Genomic DNA, 12,288 nt, shown 5'->3' with positions numbered 1-12,288 from the left:
CTCCTTTGTCAGAGTACATCTACATAATCCATTTTATTCTAATTATAGAGATTGTGAATTTGGTGTATATATACATGCTGCTGCCAACACAAAGGTGTTAGTGTGCTGATTTCCATTTTCCTGTGCATTACCTTTGCTGCACACACACAGATTTCTTAGTATGTTATACCCAGAGAAGACACTAGGGGACACTGTGCCTCTTCCATAGCACAGCCACCCCATCCTACCTCCTTCACAGTCCCTGAGGATTCTGCTTAAGCTAAGGCTGCCAATGAAGTCAAAGCCTAATGCATTTCTCTGTGGTACCACAGGCTGCATCTCTTTCAAATTACAGTGCAGGCGGACCAGACAGCATTTTCTGAATTAGCATCTCCAGGACTCCTCTGCTCACACACACACACACACACAATACAGTGTACATCTGAGGTCCAGCAAAGTACCTGTCTGCTATACCTAGGGACACCAGCTCCACCACTTTGGATTAGGGGGAACTCTGCTTTTTTGTCTTCTTCTCAAAGCACATCAGCCAGGAGTTTGTGGAGGAGAACCCACCTTGGTCACCTGCTCTTCTTTGATTTCTTGTCCCTCTTCTTTGGATAAGCTAATGGATGGGTGAAGGCAACCTTGGTGCTGAAGAATGAGCCAAGTTTGTTGAGTTTATCAGACAGCAAGATGCATGCATGCTCAATTATGGAATTGTAACTTGGATATTTGATGGATATCGATTCTAAAGAAAGGCTACAGGTAGGTCTTATCTGCTTTATTTTTTTTTTATTGTAGGTGTTAAAGATTTATCTGTAAAACTTGTTCATTATTTCTAGCTAGCAATCAAGCACAGGTGTCTGCATGGCAAATGTTCAGCATACAACAGTATAGGAAAAGAATGAAAAATAAAAATGACAATGTACCTCTCCCAAGCTTTTTTTGCAATCATCTAAAAAGCAATTTATTTGCTGAAATCTATCATTCAGACATGTTAATGATTTAGGGGGGTGAATGGAGGGGAGATCAGCATACTAATAACTGGATAAAGTTTGCCTCAATGGCTCACATTGAATAGTACTTTCATGCTCTGCTGTATTTGCCTTGTTCAGGAATCAAAGCATCTGGTTAATTGGGTGAATGAATTGAATATTTGAGATTTCTTTCAATAACCAGGCAAGGAAAAAAAAATACAAATCAAGCATTTTTATACATGGCTTTTAAGCAGCTCAGCTGAATTCCTGATGTTATGGTGTATGTGTTATGCAGTTCAGGTACTTTGATGTCCTGCAGATTGTATGTAAAATTCTCAGCACTGTAATGTATTATGCCTCTGGCTCATAGCTGTCTTATATTAAAGTGCCTTTCACATTTTCAAGTACCGGGTCTAGCAAAAAGTGCTTATCCAATTAAAAAGAAATGCATGTGGTATACAAATTATAAGGGGGGAAAATGCTGATTTATTCTGAGGACTGTCATTCTTACATTTAGGACACACACGTACATATTCCATCACAAGGTAGACATATGTATCAAATATGATAATGCTAAGAATAACAGCACTGTTTTTGTTATGATTTCATGTGACTCTGTTTGAAAATTATTACTAATATATATATATATATATATATATATATATATATATATATATATATACACACATACAATATGTAAATATATAAATATACACACACACAAACGCACCCATAATATATATACTTATACACAGAGATATTAAGTAGGTGGAGATGTACTGTTGGTCTTTTATGTAAAGACTGTTGGTCTTCATTTACATTTTTATATCCAGTTTTATGCTTTTTACGTCCATGGTCAAACTTTTGTGAAATGAATAAGGGGTATAGTTGTATTGGCAGTTTTAGGGTTATACTGCAATTTTAAGTAATTGAATGGTGTAATTTGTTTTAAATCTATTATAGGATAGGAAAGACATTTCTGGACATTGCAAATGTGATTTGGTATTCATCTAGTCAGCATTCTCATTTCAGACAGATTTTTTGCGGTTCCTGTGGTTAGTTGCAAGGAAAGTCTATTATAGGCCTTTTATACCTGGGAATGTGTCTGAATCGTTCCTCGTTATCTTACAGCCAGGCCAAGATTTGCAGAATCCCAGTGGAAATCCTTTAGCTTTTTCGTGAACAAATGACAATTTAATTCTACGCCGGTAGCATCCATTGATAACTTCCTTATGGTAACTGTTGATTAGTTTTTGCTGGCTTAAACTAATTTTTGGCTTTTATTGCAGTGCATGGTGTGATGTGAGCACAGCAATGCTGAGCATTTTTCAGCTTCAGGTCTCCTAATGAGGAGTTCCCTAATACCTGCAGGGCATTTTCAGCTAGAAGTCAGATATATCACATAAAAAGGAAACTTCTCAGGTTTGTATTACATACTGGAACTGGCAAAGTGCAGCATATTTTATGGTATAATCTCCCTGCTGATATGGTGATGTGATATATAAATGTAAAATTAAATACAGAATATTTATAAAATAGTGTAAAGGGTAATGGTCATGAGTTAGGTGCATAAACCCAAAGCCATTGTAGATGACCTGTCATTAGCCTAGAACACTCAGAGAGTTTTTGATTGGTTGCTGTACCATACTGCCCTTAGTGCATAAATAAAGTTTATTATTATGTAATGGTATACCAATAGCAAGAGAGGAGGTTGATTTGGAATGGAAAACAAATCAGCACCATTACACCTAAATCATTTACTGGAGAAAGTATTGGGCTACCCCTATTTTAATCCCTTAAAAGTTAAAGGTAATTTAAATTTACTTTTTGTGTATTTGGATGTTTAAAAAAACCCAGATGCTAGGACCCAGAATAAAGCAATTATTGCTTCAGGCCTTCTACCTAAAGTACCTTTTTTTTAGGTTCCTCCCCTTTTCAAGGCACAATTGATATGTATCTTCATTACAGGAAATCTGCAAAGGGTATACCATTTTGTCTACAGTCTGGAGGGAAGTTTAAGTCTCCCTAACCTAATACAGTGTTTGCTCATATGTAGACTCGGGAGATAAAGCTCATTATGAACATATAGACATTTGCAGGTAGTACAATTTTGCTTGAAAATGAGAGCATAAGCTCAAACAAATGACAACATTTTCCTTGATCAAACAGGAGTTGCACAAAAAGCATACGTACAACCAAAAGGGCATATTTAAGATAATACTTTTAATGTCAAGTGTGTTCCTTATATTGTAACTAAATCTAAAACCTAAACTTCTAAAGACACAATGTTGAATTGTTGGGTATCCAAATTATGGTTAAAGCGTTGGATAGTATACATTATATGCAACATAGAAATCATTATAATTGAATCATTGCTGAGTGCTCAGACTTTATTTGGGCACATTGTGATATTTTGGCTGGATAGCTATTATTTTCTGCAGATGGTGCAGATTTAAGCTGCTTCTAAATGCTATGATCTATGTAAAGGTCATCCGGCAAGCACTGAACAATGTATTTGCATGCTGGGTGAAATGTTGGGTCACATAATAGGTTTGAGAAAAAGGTAAATACAAAAGTTTTTTTTATATGTATGGATATATTTTGGGGACATCTGACAATCTTTTAATTGGGGAGTATGTCAAACTTTTTGTACTAATGACAGTGCTGAATAAACTCCGGTCTGGGAGATACAATCAGCTAATTCCTTATTGATCGCTTTCCTCCATTTATACTTTAATCCTGCACAAGAAATCAGCCTGGGTTATTAATAGTGTCTCTCTTTTATATTTATTCATCTGCAAGCACTATTTTCAGAATTAAAAAAAAAAAACATACTATACATATATATATTTGTACTGCTAAACTATTCCCCTGTTTCTGAGAATTTTCTATTCTCTACTAGCCACTGGCGGGTGGTTTGCAATTTAAGCAGCTATGGAGGGAGCTGTTCAGGTGCTGAAATAGGGAATGCCAGGCGGCCTGTACATTATAAAGCAAAAGCTGGAGTGACCTTGAAAAGGGATAGTGAAAAGTGCAGGTGTAATAAGAATTCCAACGGCTATCTTGTATAACCAACACATTTTACAGGCAAGAAATTTCTAGCTGTGAAATAGGAAGGCTCTGCTTTTGAGTGTTTGGCAGAAAAGGTGAAAAGAAATTAAATATTTCTTAACCCTTTGTACCCAAACCTCCTGAACCCTGTGCCTTATTTGATAAAGCAGGCCAATTTGATGGTCTATAATTACATTACAGTAGTGAACAGATTGTATGAGTACGTATTGAGATGATTTAAGTTAAAGATAAAAAAATATAAAATAAATATTGTTTCAGAAATGGATTTTCCTACTTGTAAATACATCAAAAACAAACTTAAAACACAGAGGATTGGTACATGAGTTAAAAAGGACATTGTAAAGAGTTATGGTGCTGCACAGTATGCTTTTCCATGGCAACAATGAGATTTTATATTTCATCAGTTTAGAGAAGTAAGAACAATGAGAAATGAGTGTTGATCATCTGCAAATACATCTTGACTTAAGTTTGAGTGTCTTCTGAAATAAACATTCTGGTCTGTACTCGTAAGTTAGCCAGAAAAACAAGGTTTGGTCTTATAAGATGAATATAGATATTCTTTTTTTAACTTTTTTTAGTTGTATCTGACTTTTGCAGACTATTTAAAGCTGATCTTCTGTTATTTTACGTAACCCACCAATGCAGCTCTGCAACCATTAATTCATCACTCTTTATTTTTAATACCAGTTTAAATAGTTGAATCAGGATTGTTATCAGCCTCTTTCAGTCCAATATACAGTCTGTTTAGCAAAGCTCAGAGAGAACAAAGAAGCAACACAAACAGCAGAGAGATTCAAGAGCTTGTTATTACCCTGATTTTCCTTTCACTGTCCAGTCACTGGGTGGGGAGGGGACCTGTAAGTGAAAGTAAAACAGCAGCAGAGAAAGAACAGGTGCTCATTAATTCTAGGTTCAAATCAAAATCTTACTTGATGGTGTCCATTCATTGGGGCTGGTTTATTAAAACTCTCCAAGGCTGGAGAGGATATACTTTCACCAGTGGAGCTGGGTGATCCAGCAAACCTGGAATGGATTTCTTCAAAGTTATTTACTATATGCTAGCAAATGTTTTGAATCCTGGACCAGATCCATTCTAGGTTTTCTGGATCACCCAGCTTGACTGATGAAAGTGTATCCTCTCCAGCCTTGGAGAGCTTTAATAAATCTGGCCCATTATGTTTATTGCTTATTTTCCATCCCTGTTCATCATACTTTTTTTGTAATTATAAATGTATGATGTGACCAATACAATTCACCTTTAGTCTCAAAACACACCTTACAGAATTTTTTTTTCTTCAGCCCATGGTAGGCACAGTTGCCTTCTTAATATTCCCAGGTTTCCTCTATCCATCGATTGGTTTACCATCTGACTCCTCTAACGTTAGGGTGGTTTGGGGAAACCAATGGCAATGGCATTTCTACATTTGGTTCTTGCACTGGACGGTGATTCAGAGCTGAAGCTGGCATTGAAGCTAGGATACTTACAATATATTTTTCAGAGCACGAGCTCTCAAAACAGTGTTGCTCAAAGTGGGCAAAATATTAAAAAGCATATAACTTTAATACATGAGCATTTCCCCATGATATGTTTTTAAATAAGAAAACAGCAGCAAATTGCTGCTGATAGAGCAAGAAAGAGGAAGCATGAAGGTAGGTATAGAAAAGTCATGTTACATGCACAGTTCCTGGCAAAATTCATTTGAGGAAATGATGAAATATTTCGCTCTGATGGTAGCACCCCTTATCACGTGCAGCTGAAATTTCAGTGAAAACACACACATGCCAACACACTGAACCAAACACTGCTCAGATGTAAATGCTACTCGTCAGTACATCATGATACAAATCAACATTAAATATAGGGTGCATTGCACACACAATAAAAAGTGTATTGAAGCCTGATGACATACGTCAACATATGCTTTGAAGCATTTCAAATCAGGGAGAAAATGCACAGTAGTGAATCTTTTGAACATGTTTCAGCACTATTGACCATATGGTGGAATTTCAGCGGCCCTTCCAAAGAAATTCTGCAAAATAAAGAAATTTTCTGCTATAGAATCAATTCCCTCGGAAATGCACAGTTCATCCCTGTTCACTAATGGAGAAAAGACTCTGCAAGTGACATATTGTTGTTGATGAAATGTGTATGTGTGGGAGAACTGTGCTGAATATTATTTTTTTCATTTCCCCCACATATACAGTTTGCTCATATTGTGTATAGTAATATGCAAGACACATATTTATGGCACAGGCAGAAACATATCTGACATTCTCATTTTACTATATTGCTGGCTGCACTAAGTTAAAATAACTGACAAGAGTGAAATCACAACATGTGTGTTTAGTCTTAGAACTTAAAGCTATACAAATGTAATTCTTTCACGTTTTAAAGCTTCACTTATTAACACAAGATCTGTTGTTTGTAAAGCAAACTGAAAAAAACATAAGGACCATACCTTCAACTCTGTGTTTTCACCTTGGAAATAGAGTAAAAAAATGGAGTAAAATCAGATAGAACAGGCAACGCAGTGATGTTTGTTCTAACTGCCTTCTAAATTATTAACAAATTATCTAGTAGCGTTGCTTTGAAACTGGTATGATGGCCATGTTGGCTAAATTAATGATCAGCCGTAAATGCAAAAGTCAGAACAGAACATAAATAACGGAATAAAACAAGGATGCATTTCATTTTATGTTTAAGGACTCCAAAGGCCCAGAGCAATCAGAGGTGACACCATGCATACGTTAGCTGTATTCTGTAGTGTAGGACAAACGCTTTGCTGAGATGAGAAAAAGGCTTTTGCTTTCGGATTTAGGAACAAAAAAAATAAATTGCACATGTAACATCAAACCATGGGGCATTTTCTGTGATGTGGATGACATTCTTCTAATCTGGACAAAACACTGCTCTACCATAAATTGTATTCCAACCTTTTCAGTGTGCTAAATAAAAAGTGCTGAACACAATGACTCCCATACAAAACAATGAAATACAGACCTTACTATACTTCAAAACAAACTAATAATTCAAACTGTGGTTTTGTACTTTCCATAAATAACTGCCCTAAAAAGAGGGGTAACAGTGCACTCCGACCTTACCCCTGCCTGCATACGTTTTGCCATCATGCCATTATGCAGCCACACAGCCTTATTGTGTCCATCAAGCCTTTTCCCCTCAAATGGCCTATCCAGTACTACACCATACACAAATTGTTTGGCCTAAGCATAAAAAAAAAATCCCTAACCAGCTGCTTAAAGGAGGAGCCTGGAGGACTGGAGAGAGAAATAAGAGCATAGGGCAATTCACAGCCAGTAGACATTTCCCGTTCCCATCCTCTGGCTTCATTGAGTAAGTAACCAGCTGTTAAGCCACCTTATCATGTTTGTACATTTTTTCATTACAGAGGCAAAGTGTAATGTTGTGTATGTATATGAACAACATATACCAAAAAATGTATCCAATTATGTTGTTCTAATTAGCAGTGTGTTGTCCACATATTATCACAATTTTCCAATCTGTATTCCATATTTTGTCCCAAATGGTCATTTGGTACACAACTACAAAGAACCTCCTGATATACCAAAAACATTATTATAGATGCTTTATATGGACCCATTAGAAATGGTACATTTAAAAACAGTAGATGGGAGATATGTTATTGCTTTTTTTGCATAGACCAAATATGATTATGTATACACAACCAGATTGTTTCTCTGTACCTTATTAAAATGTAGCGTAATGTAATTTTTCACAAAAACTGATCTTCTTAAGGAATGTATATTGGGTAAACAGAACACAAACTGTGCACAAAAATTAAGCACCAGCAGTTTAAAATCAATACAAATAATTGCAAGATACCAGTCGGAAAGTAGTTCCGCAAACTGGTTTGTAGTATGGTGTATATAAAAATAATACATGGAAATGTCAAATAATTGAAACCAAGTATTAAATCTAGGAACAGAAACTAAAAAGTTTAATACACTAAAAGGAAAGATCCATATGGGTGTGGAATTCAAGACACTATAAGTATGCTAGAAGTACCACTTTGACATAGGAAAGCCAGACTTCTGGTCTCTTTATGCTGTCTTGGTACCGGTCATCTATAACTATTAATGTTTGTAATATAAACTGGCATATTTTATTGCTATATAGGTTGTGGCGAAAAATCTATCCACTTGGTAAAAAATTTACCATGTATGCCTTTTCTCTAGAAAAACAAGTAAATGGTAAAAAATACATGCAGAGAGGTTAATTTTTAACTTGGTTGATTTAACTAGGGGTATGGGGATACCCACAGACCCATCAGCAATATAAGGTAACTCATTATATGCTTTTGGATACCTAAAACATTTATTTTAAGCTTTTACTATAACTGTCAAAGTTTAAGTTTAACATTAGTTGCCTCTTAGTTTTACTTAGTTGCCTTTTGAGCCCATAAATCCGATCTGAGAGCATGCTACGTGTATCTTGCATTTTGCACTTAATATCCATAATTCCCATTGTTTTAATACCATACTAACATAGTTTTTAGCAGGAAACTAACATAAGCATGGGTAGGTGCTAAAAATTACATGTAGATATCAATTGTAATTCCTTAGCTCTTGTGATGCAAACAGCAGCTGGTTGCAGGTTGCATCTTTGCAGTGTGAATTGGTAATATACAACACATATAGTAAAATAAAGTATAATTTGCACATCTTTAATAAACGGGTGACAGCATAAACACTAATAATAACCAAAATTGCATGGCATGATATACCCAGACATAAACAGTAGAAAGATCGGCATGTCTTAATACATAAAAAAAAACCTACACACTGTTTGGACCATCCATAAAAATCCAGTAAATTTTGCGGGGCATGTTAAAGGAAGTGCTGCACCTTAAAGTAGCCATTTATTTAGAATCATTACCTGATTCAGGCAAAGTGTAGTTATGTTTATAGCCCCCCTAAGATGTGTGTGGTTTCTGTGAAAGTGGCATTAGTAAATGTCTGTTCACATCAAGGCTTAGCCTAATGACTCTCTGTATGGTGAATGGAAGGTGTAAGTGGAGGAAATAAGATAAGCTAAGAAAATCAGCTCTCTGGCCTCTAGAGTGCACCTAATGTTTTTAAGTCTATTTGTATGGTCTGGTCCATTATAGATTTTTCTTAGGCTCTTCCTGTGAATTACAGATCATTTAATAACCAAGTCCCTAAGCAGAATGCTGTTTCTCAATTATCATAATCTAATATATATTCCAAAGCGAATCCAGAGACCATATACTTGCTGAGAGAGGATTCACAGTTTCCCAAGCAAAAAACTTTTTTTGTAATACCAAACTAAACAATCAGCAGTTATAATTGCACTTTGAGGAACCCAAATTGTACGACATTGTCCTTGCTCATTCATCTTTAGTCCCACTAAATCATCTCACAATTACACACAATATACACACTTTTGCATTTAACTTTGTTGAAACTTGATGTATAGAACATGTCAGACTTAATTATGCACATTTAAGTATGTCAAAAGCAGTATTTAAAGTAAGTGAAATGCCCTCTTCTATATTAAGATTAATTGGTAACTGACAAAGCTCTATTGTGTAGATTTACAGAGGCTGGGTTAAAATGTTTATATTGGATAGTTCTTTTTGAGTTCCTGAAAACAATACACTTTGATGGATGGGGACCTCTCCAAATCACATGACATTTGGACCCAGATATGGCTATACGTTATAATAGTATAAGAACAATAGAGTACTTTCATATTAAAAGTATATTCAGTTGAAGTATGGGGTGGGTTTTAGCATTTTCTGACACCGGTTTGTCCAGAGATAACTACTATAAGCACTTTTAAAAAAGACAATCAGAACTCCTATTGTCACCATCATTGAGACAAGGCCTGCCAATTTAGGATTGGTATAAGGCAGTCAGAAGACAGGGGTACTGCTTAACAATGAAATGATGCGGAGATTACTGCCAGCACGATCCATTCAATCCCAAGAAAATTCACCCTTGTGAAGTCATACTCTGCCATGCATTGTGTACAGCCTAAAATCCAAGAGGCTCTAATGAGACACAGGAATGAATCTAATGGCTAAGTCAGGCACTTTATAGCAATATACTATATATATATATATATATATAAATATATCTATTGCCTGGCCAAAAAAAGTCAGGGGATTGCTTCAGTTGGTCAGCAACGTTATGAGGTCACCTGACTACCTGAATATCTGAATGACCAGGTTGTTCCATTTTTCCTTCCATGATGGCACAGTCATATTCCAAGATGACAATAATAATATATATAAGGGCTAAAGTTGAGAAAGAGTTTTGGGAGCATGAGACATCATTATCACACATGGATTGGCCACCAGAGAGTTCATACCTTAACCCTATTGAGAATCATTGGAATGAGTTGGAGAAGACTTTACGCAGTAGTCTTACTCGCTCATCATTAATACAAAATCTTGATGAAAAATGAATGCAACTCTATACGGAAATAAATGTTGTGCTATTGCATAGGCTTTTCAAAATGATACGTTGGTGAACGTGTGCTGTAATCAAAGCTAAGTCCAAAGAAATCTTGAAAGTTTGGAATTTTTTTAGCCTGACCCTTTTATGTATTGAAATCCATTTGAATTGAGAGGAAATCTAATATTATAAACGTCTATAGCATTCTTTGCAGTTGTTGTTTGCTGACAAGTCTTCCATGTGTAGAAAACATGCCCCCCTATGATGAACGCTGCATCACAGATATGTTTAGCTTTGATAAGCTTCTGACTGTTAATACATACATGGACATTTATTTTGTGAATTTTATGGAAGTTCTTATAAAATAGGAGGCTAACCAACTTAAAGTCAGTCTGAAAACAGCGTGAAAAATCCATTATGCCTTAGGTGTATTGTATTCTGAAAAGCGACACAACATGATGCAGTTTGTTGCCTAAAGTTACACATATCCATAGATTTTTACAGCTAGCCAAATACTTCAGAAATTTGAAAATGCATTAATGAAATAAACTGTAGACTACTTTGCCAGTAGCATCATCTTTCTCTACCAAGCAAATAAAATCACAAAGATGTACCTTGCTTTTTATGTTTATAGGTTCATGTATTTATTCTATTTGTTTGTTATTGTTAGATTGTCTGCATAGCTGCACTTTGTATAGTGCTGTGGAAGATGAAAATATAAAATATCCATAGCCTAGAAATATTGAAAATAGGGATAACATAATACTTGGCTCATTTATTAAATCACTTCATAAATGTTTAGGTAGAAATAAAGGATATAAAATGGATATATTTAGCTAAGTTAATGAACCGTGCAGTGAAAATGATGCTTTGTTTAGAATTTTGGGATGCTGGATGCAAAACTGCTTGGCTAAGAACATGTTACAAGCCTGTTTACACCAGGCTCTACAATGAACGTTAACATGTGCATTGGCATGCATTGTGTTTGGGCAGACATTTATGGTATCTGAATGCTAAATGCACAGCAACCCATGGTGCAATGGGAAGGTGCATTTGGGGGACCATTAAGTATTAAAAGCAAAAGTTGGACCAACACATGTAGTGTGCATTGCAGTATACTAGTGAAAAGTAACCTTTGGTATTTTATTGATGGATAAAAAAATGCTTTTATTAGGCAACCAACACAACATAGGTAAAAGTGTATATAGTACTTTGGGTGATATTGGATTTCAAATATGGAAAATATTAGTTTGCTTAGATATATTTACATAATAAACATTTCGGTCTGTGATAAGCAACATTTTAAGAATAATCCATAACCCATTGCCCAAACATATTTCTTCTTAATATTTAGAATTACATTGTTTTTACATAATAAATCAATGTACTGCTTTTACATCGTTACACCAAGTTATACAGGAAACTGATCATGACCGCTGATCTGCTATCATTTCTCATGATCATGACTGTTTTATATGTGCTATAATTGCTGACCTCCTTTATAAATAGTAGCTTAACTATCCTCCATCATGCTGATCCTCCATCTACAACATTTTCTAAATCACTTACCCAGAACAAATATACCCATCAGGAGGTCTGCCGTGACTTCTTTCTGACACAGTTTGCACCAGGAGAAGAATCTTTGTTTTTAGTTGTGACTGTAATTTTCAAATCTCGGAGGATTCAGCTGAAAATAACTGTCACTTAGCCATGCTGGCCATATCAGTACAAGTGCTATCTGGCACCTGGTACTCATACAAAACTGTATTAACAACCTGTATCCCATATCTCTACACTTGCC

At 35.6% G+C, this 12,288-nt stretch overlaps 1 protein-coding gene across 1 annotated transcript in view; it reads left to right on the top strand.

Moving 5' to 3' along the window:
* The first annotated feature begins 341 nt into the window (after nt 1–341).
* The window catches only part of TAFA3 (TAFA chemokine like family member 3), a 235,029-nt gene continuing 223,082 nt past the window's right edge, over nt 342–12,288 (top strand). The window contains exon 1 of the mRNA XM_072425852.1: nt 342–744. The gene's annotated coding sequence lies outside the window, so the exon portion shown is untranslated. The remainder of the gene's footprint in view (nt 745–12,288) is intronic.

The sequence above is a fragment of the Pyxicephalus adspersus genome, chromosome 1 (genome assembly GCF_032062135.1).
Source record: "Pyxicephalus adspersus chromosome 1, UCB_Pads_2.0, whole genome shotgun sequence".
NCBI classification, from domain to species: Eukaryota; Metazoa; Chordata; class Amphibia; order Anura; family Pyxicephalidae; genus Pyxicephalus; species Pyxicephalus adspersus.
Note: the sequence above shows the minus strand (reverse complement) of the source record. Positions and strands in the feature narration are given on the sequence as shown.